Source organism: Canis lupus, chromosome 37 (genome assembly GCF_003254725.2).
Source record: "Canis lupus dingo isolate Sandy chromosome 37, ASM325472v2, whole genome shotgun sequence".
Classification (NCBI taxonomy): Eukaryota; Metazoa; Chordata; class Mammalia; order Carnivora; family Canidae; genus Canis; species Canis lupus.
In genome coordinates, this window is record NC_064279.1 from 19865557 (window position 1) to 19890978 (window position 25422).

General features: G+C 33.9%; 1 protein-coding gene and 1 pseudogene across 8 annotated transcripts in view; one reads left to right on the plus strand and one right to left on the minus strand.

The window, feature by feature from the left end:
- ERBB4 (erb-b2 receptor tyrosine kinase 4) overlaps window positions 1-25422 on the minus strand; it is a 1110465-nt gene that overhangs the window by 474753 nt on the left and 610290 nt on the right. The window contains exon 1 of one of the 8 annotated variants that reach the window (XM_049106416.1): window positions 2767-2812. The exons of the other annotated variants lie outside the window; for them this stretch is intronic. The gene's annotated coding sequence lies outside the window, so the exon portion shown is untranslated. Of the gene's footprint in view, window positions 1-2766; window positions 2813-25422 lie in introns of those variants that run through there. 8 annotated transcript variants of the gene reach the window in all.
- Window positions 6131-7215, plus strand: LOC112656403 (ribosome production factor 2 homolog; annotated as a pseudogene).

The following is a 25422-nucleotide window of genomic DNA, read 5'->3' on the forward strand; positions in this document are numbered from 1 at the left end:
ATTGTCAAAGAAAACTGATGCCTCCTGTAGCCTAATAACTTTTTTCTATATTTTATTGTCCTTGATATTAAAACTCCAGTTGATACAGGCACTTGTAGAGATGAATACAGGATGTGGTATCAATGAGCATCATTTGTAAAGGCAAAAGGCAACAAGAGTACTTAATTTATATATATAAATATATATAGTTTATATATATATATATTTTTTTCTATTTACCGAAATGCAACCCTTTGGAAATAGATGTATAGGTACAGAATATTGTGTGGTTCTATCAGAAATTATGTACTACCTTGGTTTGATTTTTTGTTATAATTTTTGTTAGATTCTGGAATTTACAAAATAGATTTTTTTTTAATTAGAAAGTTTCACCATCTTCCAAATTCATATGCATGCAATTCCCTCACTCCTTTTCAGTATTGTTTTGTTTATTTATAGGCTTAATTTAAATGTCTGACATCTTTTTTGGACAGTATATACTTCTTTGAGGGCATAAATTGGAATGTGTTTATTCATATGCCCCCACAGTGATTTTACTCTTATCTTGCAAAAGCAGTCAACAAGTGTTTATTAAATTATAAATAAGTAGAAATTGTTTCTAATGAAAAGGTCTAGTGACATTTTAAGAAATGTTTTTTCCCCCTTAACACTAAACATTATAGCAAATAAATAACAGACAAACATTTCTACTATCTGCAATTAGTTCTGGGATTTTGTCCCTATTTCACACCAGATAATACTGCACAAAGTATTTATTGATATCTAAAGGCTGACATATAATAAAGTGATTAACAAATAATTTAAATATAATACTATTTTAAGCTAAGGTATCCGTTCTACATAGGCATAAGAAAAAAAGAGCTATTAAATTTTCTAGAAAGTTTGATTTCTTTCTTCCATCTTTCAGCAAATATTTTTGTATACCTGTGACCAATCAAGTCATATTGATTAGTCATCAAGCATATTACTACATTAATAAATGAAGCATATTACTACATTAATAAATGAAGTCTCAAAATCGAGCAATTTTCCCTTTATATATTATCAGACTATCATGGAATAAAAAAAACATAGATTACAAAGTTACGTATGTTTTTTTTCAAAGTTAGAGATTTTAATCAATAGTAATATAACTGCTAGAAATAAGAGCAACAAAGAGAAACAACTCTATTTAAAACCAATTCAGAGTTTAAGTGGTTTTAAACTATATTTAAAACCAATTTTTCTATTATTTAAAATATACCTTAACTACTAGGTTTTAGGAAAATAACAGATTTTACTCAGTGAAACTAATTATCTCTGTAACTTCAATCCATACACCATATTTTATTGAAATATATTAAAAAATAATTCTATTAAAGTGTCTTCCAGAACGCTTCATATATAATCCTGCTATTACATTCTCTGCTCTCTTTTTTCACTGTTTATTACAATAACTTACGAATCTCTTTTCCTTCAAATCCCCTACAATTTCCCCTCACTTCATTCTAATCAATCAGATTCCTGAGTGCAAGATAAATGTTATCACCCATAGTTCCAAAAACATGATTTGAAGGCTCCCAATAATTAATCATCATGTGACTAATTAAAATAATAAAATTAAGCTTTGTTTTTGCAACTTTATTTCAGAATGGTTAATTAAACACCATATCCCAAAGTAGTTGGCCAGATTCAATCAGCTTGAATTATTCCCTGGAAAGTGATCTTGGAGACAAAAAAAGAAAAAAAGAGGAATCTAAGCAAAATATAAAATTCCAATTCCAGATAAATAAGTTACAACAGAAATCTTACTTTGAAAGAAAGGCCAATTAATTGGTGTCAGATACATGAAGTATCAATTATGTGTCTTCTGTTTATGTGTGGAAATGTAGTTGGTTTTCTAACTATCTTTCATGTACTTGAATAAATAACTGAAGTTTCATACATAGTGCCTATTGAAATGGGTACTCAATGAATATGTAGGTGACTGACTTTGTTAAAAACACAACGAAAACAGACAAAAACTCAACACAGAACATAATATTTTATCCATTTGTGGCACTGGTTAATTTTTCTCCTAAACAACATATTGATCAGGAAAAAAGTTTGTGTTAAAAATATCTATCTTTTGCTCTGCAGCACTGATTACATACAATGAAAAAAGAAAATATCACCTTTACTTAAAGCTCATCTTCTTGGTTGTATGGATGACCAGGTTTAACAAGAAAAGAAACACAACTGCCAATATATCCTAGAGACATGTTTTTCATTATATCAAACAGATTTTAAATTGCTAAAACTGGAAGCTAGTTGGAGAATAAAATGACAACACATCAAACTAAATATAGCAAACTAAATATAGCCTATAGGAAGAATATTCTAAAAAGAAGATGGGCTGTTTAAAGATAAAGGAACATTAGGGTCAGCTATTAATGTCAAAGGCAAGCAAATACCATTCCAAGTACCCCCAGATAATATGCACTAATAGTGGGTTTTAGCAGGATTCAGGCTGATGCAGGTGCATGTTCAGCAGCTGCAGAGGCAACACACACGCTCACACACAGACATGCACCCAGAGCATAACATAAACTAACTCTCGTGAAATGTAGAAAATGGAAAACTGTAAACACAGAAAACTCAAAGAGTAATGAGCTCATATAAATGCTTGAACACTAACCCTCCATCTCCCTGAGATTGTTTAACTCATAGCAGTTCAAGATTTTAAATCATACAATGGACACATACTTAGCTGGAAATTCTAGGAGGATCTTTCTCCAAAATACTTACTAGCTGTTGGACCTTAAGCATCTTTTCTCATTTTTCTTTGCCTTAGTTTTCTTATTCTAGAATTCTAGAATTCTGTATTTATTTATCTTATTCTAGAATTTATCATAAAGGCTTTTTACTAGGATAACATACAGGCATAATATATACATATAAAATAGCATAGTGTTTGACTCACAGTGCTAAATAAATTTTAATTATTGCTTGATCAATATTATCCTACAGCTTATTAATGGTTTTGAAGAAGTAACACACACAATTAAGATCGATTTTTTTATCACAAATCTTACTTGAACTCATAAAAACATATTTTTCTACTAATTTTCTGGTATTCACTACATTTACCAGTTTTAAATAAAACTTAGACAATTTCATTGTGGAATCTATAAGAAAAGTAGTTCCCAAAACTACTTTTTCTATGTCAGACTAAAAGACTTGGTAGTCACTGACCAACAGAAAACAATTACACTGCCTCACAAATGCAGAATTAGCATTTATGGAAAAACAGGTTCTATAGTAGATTAGGCATGAAGTGAGGCAAGTTCTTTGTTTTCTTGTTTCTATTTTATTCGTGTAAGTGAACAGAAGAATGAATCCTCATTGATGTTTTAAGAATCACCAACTCAAGCAAATACCTTAGTTGAGAAAATATTCAAATTATATTGAACTTTAAAATCTTAGTTTCTTATTAGTTTATCACAAACCTAGTGGCTTTAAACAACACGTTTATTATCTCACAATTTTGGTGGTCACAAGTCTGGAATGGGTCTCACTGGGCTAAAATCAGTATGCCAGCAGGGCTCAAATGCTTCTGGAGGCTGTGGAAAAGAATCTGCCTTCTTCAGCTCCTACAGGTTGTCTGCATTCCTTGGCTTCCGACCCCTTCATCGACCTTCAAAGCCAACATAAGACCAAGTCCTTTGTATTTGCCATTACTCAGATTCTCTCCCTGTCCCTCTCTTAGACTTGTAAGAACCATTGTGGTTACTTTGGGCCCACCCAGATAATCCAGAATTATCTTAATATTTTAGTCAACTGAGTAGCAAACTTAATTCCACCTGGAACCTTCATTCCCCTTTGCAACATAAGCTATCACAAACTTCAGAGATTCATATCTGGACATCTTTGAAGGGCCACTATTCTGACTATGGCCTACCTCAACTGATGATTTCGGGGAAACTACTATGTTTCCACTTAAATATTTTAGCATGTTTTAAATATGTACTTACATACTTAAAAACTGTACATATAGGTTTTATGAAATGTAGTAAAAGAAGGAAAAGTGAGAGAGAGCTGATATATATACATGCATGTACATATAAAATTTCAATTCCAGATAAATAAGTTACAACAGAAATCTCACTTTGAAAGAAAGGCCAATTAATTGGTGTCAGATACATGAAGTATCAATTATGTGTCTTCTGTTTATGTGTGGAAATGTAGTTGGTTTTCGCATATTTACCATTGTGCATACAATGGTCAGAGTCAGGCCTGACCTGAAAGGTCTCTCTGAAAAAGTAACATTTGAAAAGTGGCTTGAAGTAAGTAAAGAACAAACAAACAACAACAACAACAAAAAACCCAGAAACAGGATAAGAGAACAATTTAACAATTTCAAGCAAAGAGAATAGAAACTTCAAAGGCCATGAAGAGGAAAGGTGTTTGGTGTGCTTGAGGAATAGCTAAGAGGACAGGGCAGTCTGGCTGGAATGCAGAGAGGGAAGTGGGGTAGGGGTTGAAGCTTTCAGAGGAAAGAGGTAGACCATGTAGAGCCTTGTGAGCTATTTAACTAAGAGTGAGCTATATCTGAGCAGAAGAGTCTCACAATTGGAAAAGCAGCATTACCATTGCTGTGTGCAGAATAGACTATTGCAAGGCAAGGCTGGTAACAGGAAGACCAGTTTGGAGGCTATTCTAACAATCCAGGTGAGAAGTAAATGAGGTTGGGACCATGGCAGAAGCAGAGGAGGTAAAGAAACATAAAAGATGATTTTTTTTTAATAGAATGAAGGGATGACAACATTTCCTGGCGTAAAATATTTAAAGTCAGGAACAACAACAACAACAACAACAAAAAAAAAAAAAAAAAAGGAAAAGAATTCTAGGCAACCCCAAGATTTTGATCTTGAGCAACTCAAAGAATATACCTCATATTTACAAAAAAATGGGACAAACTATAGAGGAAGCATGTTTAGAAGGAAACATCAAGAGCTCCATTTTTGGGCATATTAAGCTTATAGATACATATGGGATATCTGCTGATAACTACTGAGAGTCCATCCATATTCATTCTTTCCTCCCTAGGAACAGATCTCCTGAATGTAGCTGAGCATATTTCTCAGCCTCTCTTAAAGCTATGTGACTTAGTCATAGGCAATGGAGTATAAGAGAAAATTATTTATGCCAGCCTCAGATTGTGCCCTTAAAAGAATAATATGTGTGTTCCTCTGTTTCTCTTATCACTAAATGTGAAGAGTTGTCCTATTAACCCTGATCATATCCATCAGAGAGATTAACTGATTGCTTACATCAGTGTAATCTGGGGTCTCCGTTTTATGAGAGTTTAGCTAGTGCTTCACTAAATATAGCATCTAAGCAGTTTATATAAGTCTATGTGCAGGGGAGAGTTCAAGGACAGAGACATTCAAATGGGTGTCTTTAGCATCTAGATGGAGTTTCAGGTCAGGAGACTAGATAAAGTGCTGAAGTCTAGCATTTTCTTCAAAAAAAAGTTAATTTTCTCCACATTCATGTATTTATTTCATGAAGACAAAATAGGCACTGGATAGCATGGCTTTTGCCCTGATTTTTCCTTTTGATTGCTACTCCTCAAACTCCTAATACAACATACTGGAGGACATGCATACATACCCATCAAGCCCAGAGTACGAAAGTGATCGTTTGCCTTGGAAGAAGAGCAAGTCACCCTATTTTACTATTCATTATTCTACTATACAGGGAGGGATCAGATGCATTTTTATGTTCTACTTGGATATTTAGGATTACAGTCTTAGTAATAAATCCCCTGGGCTTCTCTCTTCAGAGGTCACATATTGAAGAATCTAGAAGGCAGAGATTTTGTTTGATCAGACAATACGAATTTTTTAAATTAAATCTGAATGACTTAAGCAAAGTTTTATCTTTCTAGAAACCATCAAATCCACAACTCTCCATGGTGTTGCTCATCATTCCAAATCACACATGAGTATAACTGAATTGGCACTGATAGGTTGATGAGTTTGGGAATGTAGACTAAAAATCGTTCTTCTTGGAAGAAAGGAAAATTTATGCCAAATGTTATACAGCATGTTTGACCTTATAAATTTGTTTACTTTGGGCGTTCCTTCCGGTTTGCATTGCGGTAGCCATGGACGCTTTGGATTGAGTTGTAAAGCCCAAAACGAAAAGAGCTAAGAGATTCCTTGAGAAGAAAGAACCAAAACTCAGTGAAAATATTAAAATGCTATGCTGATTAAAGGGAGAAATGCAAATTTAATGGTGACACAAGTACTTAGAGATGTGTATGCACTGAAAAAACCGTATGGAGCTCTGTATAAAAAGAAAAACATGGGACGCCTGGGAGGCTCAGCGGTTGAGCCTCTGCCTTTGGCTCAGGGTGTGATCCTGGGGTCCTGGGATCGAGTCCCACCTCAGGCTCCCTGCATGGAGCCTTCTTCTCCCTCTGCCTGTGTCTCTGCCTCTCTCTCTCTCTCTCTCTCTGTCTCTCATGAAAAAATAAAATCTTTAAAAAAAAAGAAAAAAAAACATTACAAGACCATTTGAGGATCAGACATCATTGGAATTCTTTTCAAAGAAGTCAGATTGTTCTTTATTTATGTTTGGTTCCCACAGTAAAGAAGTGGTCATATAATCTAGTAATAGTTCGCATATATGACTACCATGTGCTGGATATGATTGAATTAGGTATTGGGAAGTTTGCCTCTCTAAAAGATATTAAGAATAGTAAATGTCCCAAGGGAAAAACACCCACATTAATATTTGCTGGTGATGATTTTGATGAAAGAGAAGACTAGAGAAGGCTGAAAATTCTTCCTATTGATTTCTTCGGAAGCCCCACTGTAACAAATATCCATCTGGCTGGTTTAGAATATGTTCTGCACTTCTCTGCACTGAATGGGAAGATTTATTTCCAAAGCTATAAGTTGGTGTTGAAGAAATCTGGTTGCAGAACACCAAGGATCAAATTGGAAGAGATGGGGCCTTCGTTGGATCTGGTTCTGAGGAGGACACATCTGGCAGTAGATGATCTTTAGAAATTATCTATGAAAATGCCAAAACCCTCAAGCCAAAGAAGAAGAAAAATGTCTCCCATGATACTTTTGGCACAACTTACAGAAGGATTCATATGCAGAAGAGCTAAGAAAACTACAAACCAGGAACATGGAGGGATTGAAGAAGCAACCTGTACGAAGGATAACAGAAGACCAGGAGAAAAAAATGAAAGAGAATTAAAAAAAAAATGATAGAAAAAACAAATAAATAAATTGGTTTACTTTGTACACAACAGCCACTAAAATTTCATAGTGAAACTTCGCAGCCTAAGTTCATGAATCTTTCCTTTTCTTTTTACTGAAGCTTTTGGGGGGAGGGGGTCATATTTAGGTATCTCCTTCTTATACACTGTGTATCACTCTATACAGATAGCACAGGAGAAGGAAGGGCTTAGAGTTTCACCAGACTGAGGGCCAGGGTTTGAGTTCTGAAAGTTTCAACAGATCCTGGAAGGTGAAGGACAATTTGGGTACTGATGACTGTAGGCATAACAATTTTAGGCCTATAGTGACACTTTTGTCGTTGAATTTATGTTATATAACCACTTAAATTTTCCTGACATTAATGAGTCTATTGAAAACCTTGTATCTTGGGACTATAAAGTATAATACTGGGGATTTTTTTTTTCTCCTCTAGAAAAGGACATTGGAATTAAAAACTACTAAATAGATTTTCTCCTTATTATTATACTTGTGATTTCAAATCTTTTGAGGGATTTTGGCTCACAGAGTCTTATTTAATAAAGTCCTTCAATAACCCACTATGGGAAAAGAATCTATACAATTAAATAAAATCACAGACATAGCTTATTGTGTATCAATGTGTGTATACCAAATGTATATGAATAAGTTTTATTGGGTCATGAATCTGAACACCAACTGAATAAGGTTGTTCCAAGATTTGCCCAGCATTTTATGAAACCTATTATTCTTATCTGACATTACTGCAGTATAACAGACCGTAGTGACATTTGATTACATTCTGTTTTATTATTGCTATGTAGCAAATTGTTCTTACCAATAAGTGATAAAAATACAGAGGCGATTATAGTACAAACACGAAGACATCTATTCCCCTTTTTGGGTGGTAAGAGTGCTCAGAAGTGTATGAACAGCATAGGCCTGACCTCTATTTAGCTCATCTTGAAATCATGGTATTAAAAATAGAGAATTTATATATTTTACAAGGTAATAAAAACATATTTCTCAGCTAATAAAAAAGGAAAAATTGCTTGCTTTAACTATTTTATCTTTAAAGATTGACCAGAAATGTAAAAAACTAACTAAAACTGTAATTTTATAGCCTATGTAAATTAATAGAATATTGTAAGCAAATAAGCAATTTGCCCTCAACATTTATATATGCTTATTTTTTTAAAGATTCTATTTATTTATTCATATGAGAGAGAGAGAGTGAAAGAGAGAGAGAGAGAGAGAGAGAGGCAGAGACACAGGCAGAGGGAGAAGCAGGCTCCATGCAGGGAGCCCGACATGGGACTTGATCCCAGGTCTCCAGGATCACATCCTAGGCCGAAGACGGCGCTAAACCACTGAGCCAACCGGGCTGCCCATATATGTTTATTTTCTTATGATACCGTATAGTGTATTTATAGTGAAAGAATATTCTCTGCGATAAATACCCAAAACTATTTGAAAATCATATATTTTTCCATTTTTCTTTTTGATAAATATCTCCTGGCAGTGAGGAGGTATAACAGTGTAGATTTGATTTATGTGTTCAATTCCTTTAATATTTTTATTTTTACACAATTGCTTTATGATTATGATTATATATATATATCCATACATATCTCTCTGTGTTTCTTTGTGTGTGTGTGTCCATTATTTTTTTCATTTAAGTACGAGGTATGAGCAGAAGAAAACTAATATAAACTAATAAAAAGAAAGTCTTAATTTAACTCTTGGTTATAATGTATTTTCCATAGGTTGGACAACCTCCTACCTAAGTTAACTTAGTAATTTTAAGTAATCAGATCTTATAGATGATTGGCTTGTAATTTGATTCTGCTTTTCTGAGAGTCATAGCAGTTTCACCCTTCTTGCCATGATGCAAAACTTTATATTCAGATATTTGTTATTCTGTTTAAACCCATTTCCCATCTAGTGGTAACAGCATTGGACCTATGTAACTAAAATATGTTTAAAATTACTTCATAAGGGAACAAATAGGTCTATACATCACATCTTTTATTCTTCTCAAAGAAAACTTTTACTCAAAACAATGTGACTATATTCTTTATTTTCTTCATACTTGACAAAACAGAGTAGTGCCAACCAAATTGAACCATTTCTTGGTAATAACCATCATCCCTGTTTGGGAACAAACATCACAGCCTGCAGCATCACTGTTTATGAGAACAAAATACATTTATTTTGTTACAGATTTCCAACTATCTGTTTTCACTAGAAAATGACTCCATAATTTATGTGAGTAAGGAATATTTGCAGCTTGCCGTCTGTATTTCAGAAACATTCTAAAACGGGTATAAGCTAAAAATGAATGTCAATTTGGAGAACTCCATAGACTGTTTTCTAAAGTGAGTTTAATTTCTCTATGAAAGGATGAACATCTTCATTTGGCTATTCTTCCCAATTCTGCACTTCAGTATTTTATTAAATATTCTTTGATGTCAACATCTGTTTAAATGACTTGCAGGAGGCAATGAAAAATCAAAATAAATAATGCAGAAAAGAAAGTGCACCTAAATGGTTAAAGTAAAAACAATAAAGAAACTAGGAAAACACTTTGAGATATTGCTTCATCCTCTGACTCTGTCAGCTGTGTAACCACAAAATTAAGATGCTATGACCTCACAAGGCTGTTGTAAGGAACAAATAAGGAAATCTATGTAAAATATTAAACACAAAATGTGCTCTTTGGGGGATAATCAATACATGCTTTAAAAATATTTATATTTAAAAGCAATAAAATATTGCATAGTTGAACAAAAGTGGAACCAGACTGGGAACAACTCATTACCCACTCCGAATGGCTATTCAGTACAGAGTGTTCACATGTGAGGCTTTTTCCGTATTTGTAAAATGAGGAAATTAAATGCAATCATCTCTAAATCCTTTTGAGTGTTGAGTATATAAATTAGAAAACAAACCAAACCCAAAATTTTCTTTGAGATGACAGTAAGGATACAAAATTAGAAACTTTTAAATGATAAAGGAAGTAAAACAATAGAAAGAGAATGATTTAACAAGATATCAAAAAGGAAAATTCAAATCAAATAATAAAAGGAGAAAATAAGGAAAAGCAGTGAAATACTGAAGGCCAAGAAATATAATCTGATAGAAGAATGATACAAAGGCCTTGGCATATTAAGAAACAAAACTTACTTTCATGGAGGCTGAGCAGGCCAAGTTGAAAACTCAATAATGAAAACAAATATTCAAAAGAGGAAAAAAAAACATGAATAATACATTTGCCAGGAATCCAAGATACACACGTGTGAAATTACAATGTTGGGTGGAGGACTTACCTCATGTGACCCAAATTTTCTATATGTCAATAGAAAAAGCATAACAGGTTTTGTTTTTGTTTTTTTGTTTTGTTTTGTTTTTAGCAAAGGACAGTTCATCTTTGGGGTATTATTCCATAAGTCCTTTTATAATTGAAGTAAATGAAAACCCGGAATCAGTCCTACACACTCATACTATGAATTATGTCTTCACATATTGATTCTTATAACAATCAGAGCTATTAAAGTCCCTTGATCAGTCAGATTGTCTATTTTTTAATTTTATTTAAAGTTTCTCTTTTACAGATTTTGATAATTCATTAAATATTTTTCAAGTACAACACAATATCTCTATTCAGAGATAGAGACAAATTAGACACATATCTATCTTTGAAGAAGTGTTAAGTAAGTAGACATATGAAAAACTTGTATAGGTAAAATGATAAAGATGCATGTATAGATATAAATGTTTACAAAAATGGAAATAAAACATAAGCAAAGTTGCATGTAACTATATGTAGCATATATATTTACAATCCAAATAAAATAATAATTTGAAATAAATTTAATTTTCTAAAGTTTACATGTTTCAGTGTTTAATTTTTTTACAATATTATTGATTGATAATATTTCCATAGCTATTTTATGAAAGGGGAAACAGAACAGAGAAGTAAGTAGCTTTTTCAGTTTACAGAACATGTTAGTACACGCATTCGGCATAAAACCCCAATCATATTTCCTTGGATATAGTTTATCTTTATATTAATGGTTTCTAAGAATTTTGGTGAGCACAGCTGAAAAGGTTAGCAGGGAGTAGAGACAAAGACTTTGGACCAGAAGACAGAATAATATCGGCCTCCTCTCTGATATGGATATATCTGTCGAAATACGTCATTTTTTAAAAAGATTTTATTTATTTATTCATGAGAGACACAGAAAGCGAGAGAGAGGCAGAGACACAGGCAGAGGGAGAAGCAGGCTCCACGCAGGGAGCCTGACGTGGGACTTGATCCTGGATCTCCTGGGTCATGCTCTGGGCTAAAGTCGGCACTAAACCACTAAGCCACCAGGGCTGCCTGAAATACGTCATTCTTAATTTTTTTTTCATCATTCTTAATTTATTTCAGCTCTTTAGACTTAATACTAAATATGAATAGTCCTATTTTATAAATACTTGGTTCTCTCTTTTTTTTTTCCCCCTAATACTAGCTCCAAGCCCTAACTTCATGGCTTTTGGTACTTGGATGAAGATAGTGCTGCCCTAGCATTCCTTGGTGGCTAATGATTTATTTTTCCAACTCAAATTATACCATTTTCTCATAATAATCATTTACTCCCTTTAATAATGATCTTGATTAAAATGCCACAAAAACATTTTATCCTGTATTAGGTAATTTTTTAAAATTTCATTTAACCAACCTTTAAGAGACATTACCACAGATTAAATATTTTGTTTTTAAATAGCACATAGCAGCCAAACTGACAGAGTCCAAAGCATATATTGAAATCCAACACTCTTATTTGTAGAACAACTTCTTTCCATGAAATTCATATCCACTGAAATATACAATTTAATTTAGTTTTATGTATCTAAAATGCTATAAACTGATCAATGGTTCTAATTTATCTAGTTTAAGCAAAAATAATGAAAATGGTAATAGTAATAGCAAGATGAAAAGTCAACGTGCTAACATGTCTTGAAACCTTCTTAGTTCCAAGATCTGTACTAATTATTTTTAAAATGTTAACTTATCAATTTTTCAGTGTTTTGAAGGTTTTTTTTTAACCAAGAACCTGAGAAAATTATACACAAGATATTTAATAGTAAACTAAATTCATACTGTATTATTTGCTCCTATAATTTCATTTATTCAACTATTCAAATGTAATCAAACTTAAACACGATTTTATATAATCTCTACTAAATTAAAATATCTAGGATGCTATCATCTCAATTAGTGAAAATAAGAAAAGTTGTTGCCATTGGATGAATTCATTTTTAAGTAGTGAGGTTAATGGGAATACTTTATATTAATGTATAGAGTTTATATAAGCAGAAGAAAAATGCAAAAAGTGTTAGAATCTGTTATATAAAATTATTATCAAGAACCTAGAAAATAAAAACAAAAACAAGATGTCGTTTTCATCTAACAAAACGGTTAAAAATTTTAAGGTCTGACCTAAGTTAAACATTAACAAAATTATATAGATTAATGATACAAAAAGCCTTGGAATAGTATGAAAAAAATTATATAAATGTTGAAATATATTATCTCATCTATCCCTTCTATATATGCGAATCTGTTTCACTATTTTGCAGTGCAATTTGAAAGTATCTATTAAAATTTAAAATGCCTATGTACCAATTTTTAACAGAGATTATAGAGTAATATCTACACATGTGCATATGGTGTTTTTAAGAATGAGTAAGGAAAAACATCAGAAATAAATATTCTGTTGATGAGAATACTGATGATATACTTATACCATGGTACCTCAATACAACAAAATATAGACTGCTAAAAGAAGAAACCAGGTAGATATATGTGTTAACATTTAAGAATAGCCAAGACCTGTTTATGAAAATGAAAAAAGAAAACTTAGAGAAAAAGATCAACCAAGCTGATACCAGAGGTGATCTCTTAGGACTGTCTCCAGATTGAGAGAGATGTTGTCAAGGTTGGCATGAGAATCCTAAAGCCAAGATCCTCTGCAAACCTCCCACCAAGGACAAATTAGGATTTAAGAACAATAAAACTGAGCTGAAATGCCCACGAGGTCTGGAGTTTATGAGTGGCTTGTTTCTTACATTAGCTCTATATGGCATTTCCACAGTAATTAACATATTTGTCAACAATTAAGTGTATTAAATCCTCCCTCAAGATTTCCAAACTCTTCCCACTGAGAAAAAAAATGTTAAGTTGGGGAGTAAGGGGCTAACATGATTACCTGGGTCAGGTGACCTTTTGCCTGAAACAACTCTTTATGTGAAGGAAGAGAGGAAAGGGCAGGGGGAAGCCCTCCCATTTCCATTTCCATTTTGTAATTCATCTTCTGTCCCCCTCTTCTATTACACAACCCCAAGATATGGAATCCAAAGACAAAAGACTAATTACTTACCAAAAAAAAAAAAAAAAAAAAAAAAAGATCAGATACTCTTACAAAGAAGGCTAATGGGGCACCAGAGTGGCTCAGGTGGTTAACCGTCCCACTCTTAAGTTTGGCTCAGGTCATGATCTTGGGATCCTGAGATTGAGCCCCAAGGGGTTCTGCACTGGCCATGGAGGCTGCTTAATATTTCTCTCTGCCCAGCCCCCTGCTCTACCCTAACTCAGTGAACATTCGTGCAGGCACGTGCATTTTCTCTCAAAAAAAAAAAAAAAAAAAAAAAAGAAAGGAAGAGAGGAAGGAAGACAGACAGACAAAGTGTATGCTTTCTGGAACTAGACCACTTGGGTTTGAAATCTGAACCAACCACTTACAACAGTGTTGGGCATGCTATCTAACCTCTTGATGTCCTTATCTTTAAAATGTGACCACTTAAAATGTCCTAATATTTTTATCAGTTTTAAATGAAGTATAATTTATAATATTTTTGGCCCTATGCCTGGCTATTTTTTTAATTAAATATGTTCTCAAAATAGACCAAATTCATTTGCATTTTAAATGAATGGGCTATTTTAGAAGGCTTTATAAACTTCATATAACATTCAATATGATAGTATCCCCCCAAATTATAGAGTCACATGATATCCTAGAGGAAGTAATCCAAAAGCAAGTCAGCAATACAGATTTTTATGCTATTACATGGGATAGCAGTCACTTAAATAAAAATTAAAAGACAATCAAAGAATGGGTGAAAGAAATAGAAAATAATATAAATGTATATGAATATGCTGAGTGTTTATTTAATCCTGTCAAGTGTCTTGGCATGTATCCATTGGGGCTCCCAATATGGAACAGTTTAAAATTGTCACTGACCACAGGAAGGATTAGTACCTTTTAATCTTCTTAAACCACAACATTTAGTGTTCAGATTTTATCAAGGATAATATAAAAGTGATTAGTGCTCAGGCTCCTCAAACTTGTGGAGTTGTTTATGATTCCATTTCCATGCATGGTGTGTGATAAACAGATTCCAGGGACTAGCTGGAATAGAACTGAGGCAGGCAATTCAATATGTAGACATAATTTCATATGCTGCAAAGAAAAATTTCATGACCTCTGACAAATCCATTGATCACAATCCTGGAAAATAATATCCATTCTGTAAAACCTTTCTATAAAATACATAATATTATAGGCAATCACTTGTCTTTTTGAATTGTACAGAGAACTATTCCATTTTGCTTAAGAGCATGTCTGTGTGTGTGTATGCATGAATGTGTGTGTGTGTGTGTGCAATAAATCATAAATTTGATTTAAGCTTGGTCCTAAATTAATCCACTGTGGTTAAAAGACAAAAATCTGGCAAAAATTACTATTGTTTTAAAAATGCAATTGACGTAAGCACTGACATAAAGATGTCATTTGATTTAATTTAGAGGCAATTATATAATAAGGAATGTAGTCAAATATGTCCAGCTTCAAAATAGTCCTTCAGGCTAACTGCACATTAGAAAGCATAATGGATTTGTTACTAAACTCTTACATTATACTCTAGCTTTCACCTTAATAGATATGCAAGTCAAGATTATCTTTATTGAATATTTTCATTTTCACTTCTAAAATTGAACCAATGTGTATCATCCTTTTTCCTATGCTACATGATAGATCTCATGGGTCTTAACAAGAGTATCTACTCATGCAGTAAAATCCTGAAATGTGTTACATTTCATTCTGAGCCTCTTATTATCCCCAACATAGTGAATTATTTTTTTGAAATCATGAATGTAAAATCTGCAACTTGGGGTGCCTGGCTGGCTTAGTCTGTAGAGCATGTGACTCTTGATCTCAGGTTAGTGAATTCAAGACCCACATTTGGCATTGAACCTACCTAAAAGAAAAAAACAAAACCTTCTGACTCCAACATGAATGCATTCACATAGCACATTTCAACCCTGAGTAGAATATTGTAAGGTGAGGTTATCAATATACTACACAAAATCCTTCATCTGTACATGGCAAGCACTTTTAAATCACTTGGAAAATAAAAGGCTAGTAGCTGCTATTAGTAAGTGTTGACATTTTGGGGGGAGCTGTGACTTCTGTTACAGTGTTCTGACTATAATTTTGAACTGACTCAAGCCTATAAGCATTTATATGCCTGCAAAATTGTTTTTTTTTGTTTTTGTACTTGCAGGGTGATATGTAATTAGAAAGTACTGTTTACTGCCTCATGTACAGATCCCTCTGAACATGATTATGCTACAGTGCAGACTACAGAGCTTCTGAAAGTACATATTTTGTATTTTTTCTTAATATTGAAATTTTTCATGGCACACTGCAATCAACCCAAATGTATATTTTTAAGCACAAATGAATAAGGCACTCAATATAAATCCATTTAAAATAACCAATATTTTTTTGCCTATGTGAGAAATAAGTAAAAACTTGGTGCTAACCTTTCTTTTTAATCATCTTGTGTCTTTTCTCATATCTGATTTTCTGATAAACACTATCACTTCTCACACACATTACTAAAATCAGTTCCTTTCTTTGCATAACAGTCAAATCTTTAGATTGAACTTCAGTCGTATTGCAAATTTCTTTTACTCGCAACTTCCCTTTTTCCCCCTTTCTTGTTATTAACAATCATAATATATATCTGGGAAAGTGACCACTGTTGCTGGCTATTATGATCCCCCCATTCCATAAGTACAGCTTGGCATGCTGGACCTAATACTTTGGATTAGGTCTCTGAAGAATATGAGCTGAGAACTGGGATACGATGGGTCTTGTTTTGGAGACAGCAAATAGAAAGGACCAAAACTGAAAACAAAAGTAAGTAGACTGCCCAGATAATGTGTAAGTCTAAAAATCAAGTTAGAAAGACCATCCATCTCTCCATCTACCTATCCAGTTAGAAAATTTGCATTACATTAGCCAATGAGAGAAAAGGTCTCTGTTCTCTTCAAACAGACATTCTAAAGGGACAAACCCACAATAAACAAATTAAAATAAAATAAATATTATTCCTTCATTAAAAAAATAATCCATAAATAAATGACAATAGCAAAACCATCAAATAACAATAAGGGCTATCAATGAAATCAAAACTAATTTTAGAGTGACCAGTGTAGAGCAGGGGAAGGAGTACTGGGTTATAAGATTATCATGGGAGAACCCTGATATAATTTTTGTAATGAAAATTGAATGATTAGAAGGAACTTAGAGGGATGACTGGATGACTCAGTAAGTTAAGCATCTGCTTTTGGCTCAGGTCATGATCTCAGAGATTTGGGATAGAGCCCTGTGTCTGGCTTCCTACTCAGCAGGGATTCTGTTTTTCCCTCATCCTCTGCCCCTCTCCATCTCTCTTGTGCATGTGTTTTCTCTCTCTCTCAAATGAATAAATAAAATATTTGAAAAAAAGAAGGAACCTAGAGTATATTTATCTGGATGAGCACTATATAGAATTGTTGAATCACTATATTAGATACCTGAAACTAATGTAACACTGTATGTTAATTTTACTTCAATTAAAAAATAATAATAATAAAATAAGGAACCAGCCATGGGAAGAGCTGGACAAAGTAAGAGCAGTAATTTACTGCCTACTACTGTATTTCATCTATTTTAAGGTGCACGTTTTTTCAGATTAAGTCTCTCTAAAATTGGGGTGCATGTTATAATTGGTACTAGCCAGATGGAAGTCATGAACTTATAGCAGTTCTCTACACATGTTTGAACTTCCTTGTTATTTGTAATAGTATGATGGCACAACGTCATTGCCACGAGTTTTAACCAAGTTTTAACCAAACAAACCATTTAAGGACCATTTGAGAAAGAAATGAGTTAATAGGGATCCATTGTATAAAAACATTGCACTAACATTATCTGGTGAGATCAAGAAACCATTAGCATAAACCTTCTAGAATGACTGGCAACAGTGTGGAAGAATATTTTAAGAGCTAGATTTCAGTACTCAACCAATTCTTTGATGGCATAATGAAAGCAAATAGTTGAAAAGTGACCGTAGGGGCACCTGGGTGGCCCAGTCAGTTAAGCATCTGACTCTTGATTTTGGCTCAGGTAATGATCTCATGGTTGTGAGATAGAGCCCTGTTTAGGGCTCCAATTGCACAGGGAGCCTGTTGAAGATTCTCTCCCTCCCTTTCCCTCTGCTCCCCCTCTCACACACACAGATGCTTGCTCTCTATCTCTCTCTTAAAAAAATTAAGTAATTTTTTTTAAAAAGTGACTATGGGTTAGATTATCCCAATGGGAAAAAAAAAAAGTCTTATGATTACCTCAACCAATTTATTTTGATAATTTTTAAATTTTTTTACATAGAGTGACATGATAAAAATTACATCTAAACTTCTAATATTAAAAGGGTCTTTGAATATATGACACAAGTATCAAGTGATATGTAAGAATTGTATTACAGTTTGTCAATATTTTTCCATTTAATGGTACATAAAATAACAGTTTATCTTAAAATTGATGGCATCTTTAAAAAAAAAATTATTTATTTTAGAGGAGGGGAGGAGTAGAAGGAGAGACCAAGAGTCTTAAACAGGCTCTGTGCTCAGTACGGGGCTCCATCTCATGACTTCAAGATCACAACTTGAGCTATAACCAAGAGTCAGACACTTAACAGACTGTGCCACCCAGGTGCCCCCCAAATTGATGCTAAATTAATACTGAGATCACTGTTCTTTCCAAAGATCTGCCATGTAATAGTGAGTAAGGCAGAAATGATCCCAATATTTACAGTGTTTTCACTCTAGTAGAGAATAAAAATAATATAACAGTAATAAATTGGTAATTACAAGTTGTGATAATTACTACAAAGACAGAAATAAAAACAATTATGCACAGTGTGTACATGAAGTGTATACATGAAGAATGGGGTGGGTTGATGAATCTAATTTCAATTTATGGGGAGGTATATATTGTTGGAGAAAGTTTGTCAGAGGCTATTATCATAAACTAAGACTTGAAGGAAGAGTCAGTTATGTGATGGGTTGTAGAAGAATATTTCAAGGAAAGGAAAAAGCATATACAAAGTAAAGTGTTTGTTATATTCTAGGAATAGAAAAAACCTGGAAGACTGAAGAGTTAAAGAAAAGAAGGGAGAATGGCATGGAAAGATTGGGATGGTAAGCTGTATGGGAGGCAGAACTTTCAGGATATTGTGGACAGCATTCAGAAATTTTTATTTTACTTTCAGCACAAACAGAAGGTACTGAGGAATTTTGACTATGGAAGTGACATCATCAGAACTATTTATTAATTAGGTCATTCTGGATACCCTTAAGAGACTGGGTTATAGGCAGGAAAGGGAAATTAGAAGACCAGTTAGAAAACTATTGCAATTTTATAAGTGAGAACAAATGATGGTTGAGACATGGATTACAGCAGTGGAGATCAAGAAAAAAAACAATGGACTCTAGACATAGTTTTTGACAGTCATAGGACTTACCAATGAATTAGATGAACATTGAGGAGAAATAAAGGTGACCTGGAGTTTTCTAATTTAAGCATTCAAATGTATGATGATACCAGTTTCTGAAATGGTAAGACCAATGGATGAATTGTTTGGGAGGTGAGAAATTAGGTGCAAGAGCTTCAGATTTGGAGATACTAATCTAGAATATATGTTGGTCATCTATGCAAATTTTATATGTACATTTATTTGTATTTACAAGTCTGAAGTTCAGATGTAAACTCTGATATAATACTGAACTGTTTTTTTTTGCAAATATGTAAGTTAGCACAGTATCTGTAGGTCTAACAGAGGAGGATAGGCATGTCAAAGATACTGAATACAAAACATCTTGAGAGGATATCCATCCAACAGAATAGCATAATGACAGATGATAGGATATGACATTATCCATTAGATTTTACAACATGGAGCTCACTGATATTCTTGAAAAAAAATAATTTGGTTGAATAGTGTGAAAACAGAATGGGAGAAAATGGTAACAGGTAACTCTGAATAAGTTGTTCAGAGTGGACAGCCATAGGGAAATCCAAAACAAACACTAGGCAAGGCTTAAGGCAGTTGATCTTAATGAGATGGGAGGGGAGAGTTTATCTTGCAGTGTCTTGAAAATGTTCAAAAAATGAAAATGTTCAAGTGAAGCTAAGAGGTGGTGTGTAGACATAAACCTTGTCCACAAGTAGATCTGGCTTTTTAGAGTTACTCATAATCTCAATTTTATTTTACTTTAATTTTTTTAAATATTTTTATTTTATTTATTCATGAGACAGAGAAAGAGAGAGAGAGAGAGAGAGAGAGAGAGGCAGAGACATAGGCAGAGAGAGAAGTAGGCTTCATGCAGGAGCCTGATGTGGGACTTGATCCCGGACCCTGGGATCATACTCTGAGTCAAAAGCAGATGCTCAACTGCTGAGCCACCCGGGCGTCTCTCATAACCTCAATTTTAAACTGAGTATTGTTCCAATTAGGAGAGGCCTTACCAGCTTTGTCATTCTCATGGAAATCCCATACTAGGTTTCCCTGTCTGGGCTCCTATTAAAATATTTTTGGAAAGGCTTTTCAAATTGGTTCTCTAGAGTCCAGTAGAAATTCTAGGCATCTTGAGGCTGCTGGTAGGGATACTATAACATATATTGGACCTTGAAGAATGACATTTTTGTGACAAGATAGTTTTCCAGGAATTAGTGTCATAACAGGGATTACCATAAATTCTCACTTAGAAAATGTTATCCAGTAAAATTTATTTGTTATCCAGTGAATTTTAGATAATAAAAAATAGGCAAATAAAAGATAAAGTTATCAATTGAATATTCTATATAAAATTTATTTCATTAAGAGTGCTAGATCCATATTAAGTCAATCAAATGAATATAGTGATTTGCTACAGATTATGTTTAGGCAGGTGAAACAAGGAGATAAGAATTCGTGGTATACGGAGAGAAACAGAAAAACAAAAACAAAAAACATTTGTGGACAGTAGTGTGGGATAGGAGCAGGAATAAGTTGGTAGTACATCTTTGGTCATGGTCAGATAGCCAAGAGTCACATATTTATAATAATAAAAAAGACAAAACTGATATCATCTTTTTAAAAAAGATTTTATTTATTCATGAGAGACATACAGAGAGAGGCAGAGACATAGGGAGAGGGAGAAGCAGGCTCTCAGTTGGGAGCCTGATGCACCAATAGATCCCAGGACCCCAGGATCAGGATGTGAGCCAAAGGCAGATGGCTCAAACACTGAGCCACCCAAGCATCCAGACACCAGCTTTTTTAATGTAAAGGAAGTGAAACAAAAGGGCCAGGATTGAGGACTCATCTTCATCCCCATTTAGAAGTTTCCTTCTCTAAACTATCATTACTTCTAAATCTTTGCATGAAAATACCTTTCTTTCTTTTCATGGCATTAGTAGAGTGTTTGAGCTTGAGAGGGTGGTTAAAGATTTGATAAATAATAACTTCTTAATGATAGAATAAGAGATGTTGTGAAGTTTCTTTTACATCACATAATCAGTAAAAGTCTCCCAGTCAAAGGCTGTAATAAATCTTTGGAATTCAAATGTAGTTGGAGATAATCTGCTATACGCACAGGGAAAATATACTGACTAGCATCAGCCCTCTAGTTGATGGAGAAGTGTTTCCTTATAAAATCTTCCTTGCTAAACTGGGACTAATTGTAGTGAGATTTTACCAAGAAATAAATCTTAGAAAGAGGGTCTTTGGGACGCCTGGGTCGCTTAGCGATTGGGCACCTGCCTTCAGCTCCAGTCATGATTCCAGGATCTAGGATCAAGTTCCCGAGTCCTGCATCAGGCTCCCTCCCTGCATGGAGCCTGCTTCTCCCTCTGCCTATATCTCTGCCTCTCTTTCTCTGTCTCTGATGAATAAATAAATAAATCTTAAAAGAAAAAAGAAAGAGTGACTTGTTACTTTTGTTAAAGATGAGCAACGTGTATCCTCTTCCACAATAAATAGAGAAGGGTAAAATAGGAAGGCATTTCCATTTCATCTTTTTTTTTTTTTCCCTTTTGTACTCTTGATTGCAGAATGTAATAAACTTACTTTTAATTGGAGGAACTGATCTTATAATATTCTGCATTTAACCTTAAACTCTACCCCTTGCTTCAATTAAGTAGAACCAGATAAAACCGAAATGCAGCACTAAGGAATTTCAAGCTTCACAGCCAGCTGAGAAGGCAAAGGCCAAAGAAAACTGTGATCTATTGTGGAGGGAGAGACAAAGAATTGCTGAAGGGAGGTAGTTAAGTCAGTCGGGTATGACGAGGAATGTCTGAAGGCCACATAAGTGCCAGCCTTGACAAGGCTGATATCATAGCTGTGTAGTCAGCAGGACCTATACGTACTTTTTTTTTTTTCCTTTCTCTACCTCCTTATATATTAGCTATATTTTCAATTTTCTGTTGTTGGCCACAAGCTGGTAGACATTACCAGAAGATGCAATGTCAGGCATAACTAAGTACCTCTGAAATAAGAACCAACTTCACACATGGGACACAAATATTTACAGTAGAAAATACTACAGTTTGAATTTAGAATCATTGAAATATAGATTAAGAAATCATTTTTTGCTTCAGTGAACAGCAAATTACTTAAGTAGCAAGCTCTTTTTTTTAAGATTTTATTAATTTATTAATGAGAGACACAGAGAAAGAGAGGGAGAGAGCCTGACGTGGGACTTGATTCCGGGTCTCCAGGATCAGGGCCTGGGCTGTAGGCAGTGCTAAACTGCTGAGCCACCCAGGCTGCCCCAGTAGTAAGCTCTTGTTCCTTTTCCTATCACGATCTTAAATAATCCCAACGATTCATACATACATCATTAAATTAACGTTTTTAATTTAATGCATTGATTACCAATTCTTTTGCCATAGCTACTTTTTTTTTTTTTTCTTGAAAAGGTTGGAGCATGTATTGGATGAAGCAGTTTGTTACACGAAATAAAACTCATTAAAAATGTGATGTTGAGTTGAGGTTGAAGATAGAAAACACTTTTCAGTTTGGTTACCAAAGCCTATAAAACATACTTGACTAGAAATACTGCTAGTTAGTCTTGTTTTCCTTAATCATGGAAGGTTTAGAAACTTCAAAAGTTAATAATAGTTAAATTGAAAAATATAGCATGTGCACACTGTAATAGAATATTTGGCATTTCAAAATACGTAATTATGTCTCCTGCATATGTTCTCTAGGGAAAGAGAGGAAAAGCTGAATGGGGAGTCATCAGAGAGGAAGACAAACCATGAGAGACTCTTAACTACAGGAAACAAACTGAGGGTTGCTAGAGGTGATGGGTAACTGGATGATGGGCATCAAGGAGAGCACATGATGTGATGAGTACTGGGTGTTATATGCAACTGGTGAATCAGTGAACACTACATCAGAAACTAAATATGTACTATATGTTACCTAATTTAAATTTAAAAATTTTAAAAAACAAAGAAAAGCAACTGAACTTGTGTAATGTTCTAAGGCAAGAATCAATATAAATGGATTATCCTCTTTCTTAGATGGCAAAGGGACAATATGAAGCTGACGGATTCATCTAAATCTTTTTGGCCACAATTTACAAACTTTCAACAAATATTTACTGGGACCTATTTCATCCCAAGGGCTTCCAAATGGCCCGGATTATCTCTGTGGTGGAATGAAGGATGCAAAGGATTATACTCCAAAGGTACCATTTATGAGACTTGTGAGGAATTTCAGAAATTCTGAAATTTCAATTTAGTTATGCTAAGTGACCAAGCAAACCTTTATAACTCTAGGCCACTGCTATCTAATCTATAAACATGAGGAAAATCAAACGATAGGGAATATACAGTGGACACCCAATAAACATTGATTCCCTCTTCAGATTCTACTTTAAGCTCTAAAATTCGGTGATACTGAAATTAGAGCCAAGCTGGAAACTGACCCATGATTATTTAACTACATACTTTATTACTGTGATAATACTGATTAGTGTGAAATTTAACATGCCTTTGAATGAACTTTCTCAAGAGTGGCGATAAAGCTCCACTCACATGTGCCCCATATAAACAACTGCAGAACATTAATCACGCAAGCTATTGCAATGGACAATAGGTTTTGCTATTGTACATATTTGCTATTATTTATTTTGTAGTAGAACTTAAAGAATGTGTTCAAGCGGGAAAAAATGTTCTCTATTGTAGTTGTATACCGAATGTACTTGATACTCTGAGCAAACACCTCCTCTCTGACAAAATTGTTTTCATTAATAACCATGTGGTAATCATTATTTTCTTTATTTGTTCTTTGGTTTAAAATAATTGATATAAAACAAAGAATAAATTTAAATTTGCAAGTTATTATTTAAAATCAGTAGAATAAGTTTTATATGTGACCCAGAATTTTCTAGTTCCCAAATTATTGTTATCTTGTATTTGCCCTGCTTTATTATTTTATAAACTTAAACACAAAGGACGTCAAGTAATCACATAGAATAACAGACTTGAAATAACTCAAGCTCTACTGCTTTCATCTTTATAATCCTGCACCACTACTATCATTGTTAATTTTGAAACTACTGTTGTATTAATACCACATCCACACTGGGATTAAACACAGGGCATATGTAATAACACATAGGCTGGTCACATGAACTGCTCTGAGAAATCATTTTGAATAAACTTACTCTCTACTTACTCTACAGTGTGCAGTCAAGTGAAGGGGTCAATTGTAGAACTAGGAGTTCTCCAAATTAATTTCTATTATCAACAACATTTACAAAAAAATAAATAATTAAATTGTGTTAAAGCTTGCATATATTTTTTTTAAAAACTCAACAGTGACCAGGACATTTTTTTTTTGAACTTTGATCAATAAAAAATATCTTTCACCGACATATTTTATACCTAGCATGTTTTAAAATTTATAGTCTATAATAATAATTAAACAGACCAGCTTTTCTCATTTTATATTCTCCAACAATGCTCCCTTAAGTATGCCTTCACAAGTTCCCCTCTTGGTACACCACTGCTCCAGTGTCAGAATTTTACTAGGTTAAGATCTTTTCTTTCCTACTCAGCTACAGCATTCGTTAGGGTCACATTTGTTACTATCCTAAGAAAATTCAAAATAATGGTCCAAACATCAAGAGTTAGAATCAAGAGTTAGAATCTAAGAAGTATTCACATCCCCCTCACATAAGGAAGATGTAGGAGATATTCCTGATTGGCAGGCAAGGAATTGCAGGAATAGATAGGGGCCTCTACTTCACCTATAATCAGGGATCCAGGCTGATAATTACCCTGTGGCCTGGAACCTATAATTTTCAAGGAGTTATTGTCATTGGGGTGGAAAGAGGGGTCACATACTTTAAATTATTTTATGGACTAGGTTTAAAGGGAGCATGTACATGTCTACTTACGATTGGTTGACTTCAACTTAGTTATATAACCACACAAATAAAAAGGAAACCGGAAAATTGGTTCTAATTGTCTCCTGAAGATGAGAGAGAAGTCATTGTTGAGCAACTAGTTGGCTCTTTCACACCAACTCTAAAACCTTTGTCTGATTTAGCAAGAATTTACCCCAGTCCCTAATATTCCTTAAGTTTCAACACAGCATCTTTAGCTCTTACTGTACTACCACTCTTCCATATGTTGTCATGCCACTTGCCCTAATTAAAGTACATTATAATTGAAAGGACATGAGATGTTGAATTCCAGGTACCATGAACAGAAATCTATAGACATTAACTCCTTTCATCTCAGCAACTAATTTG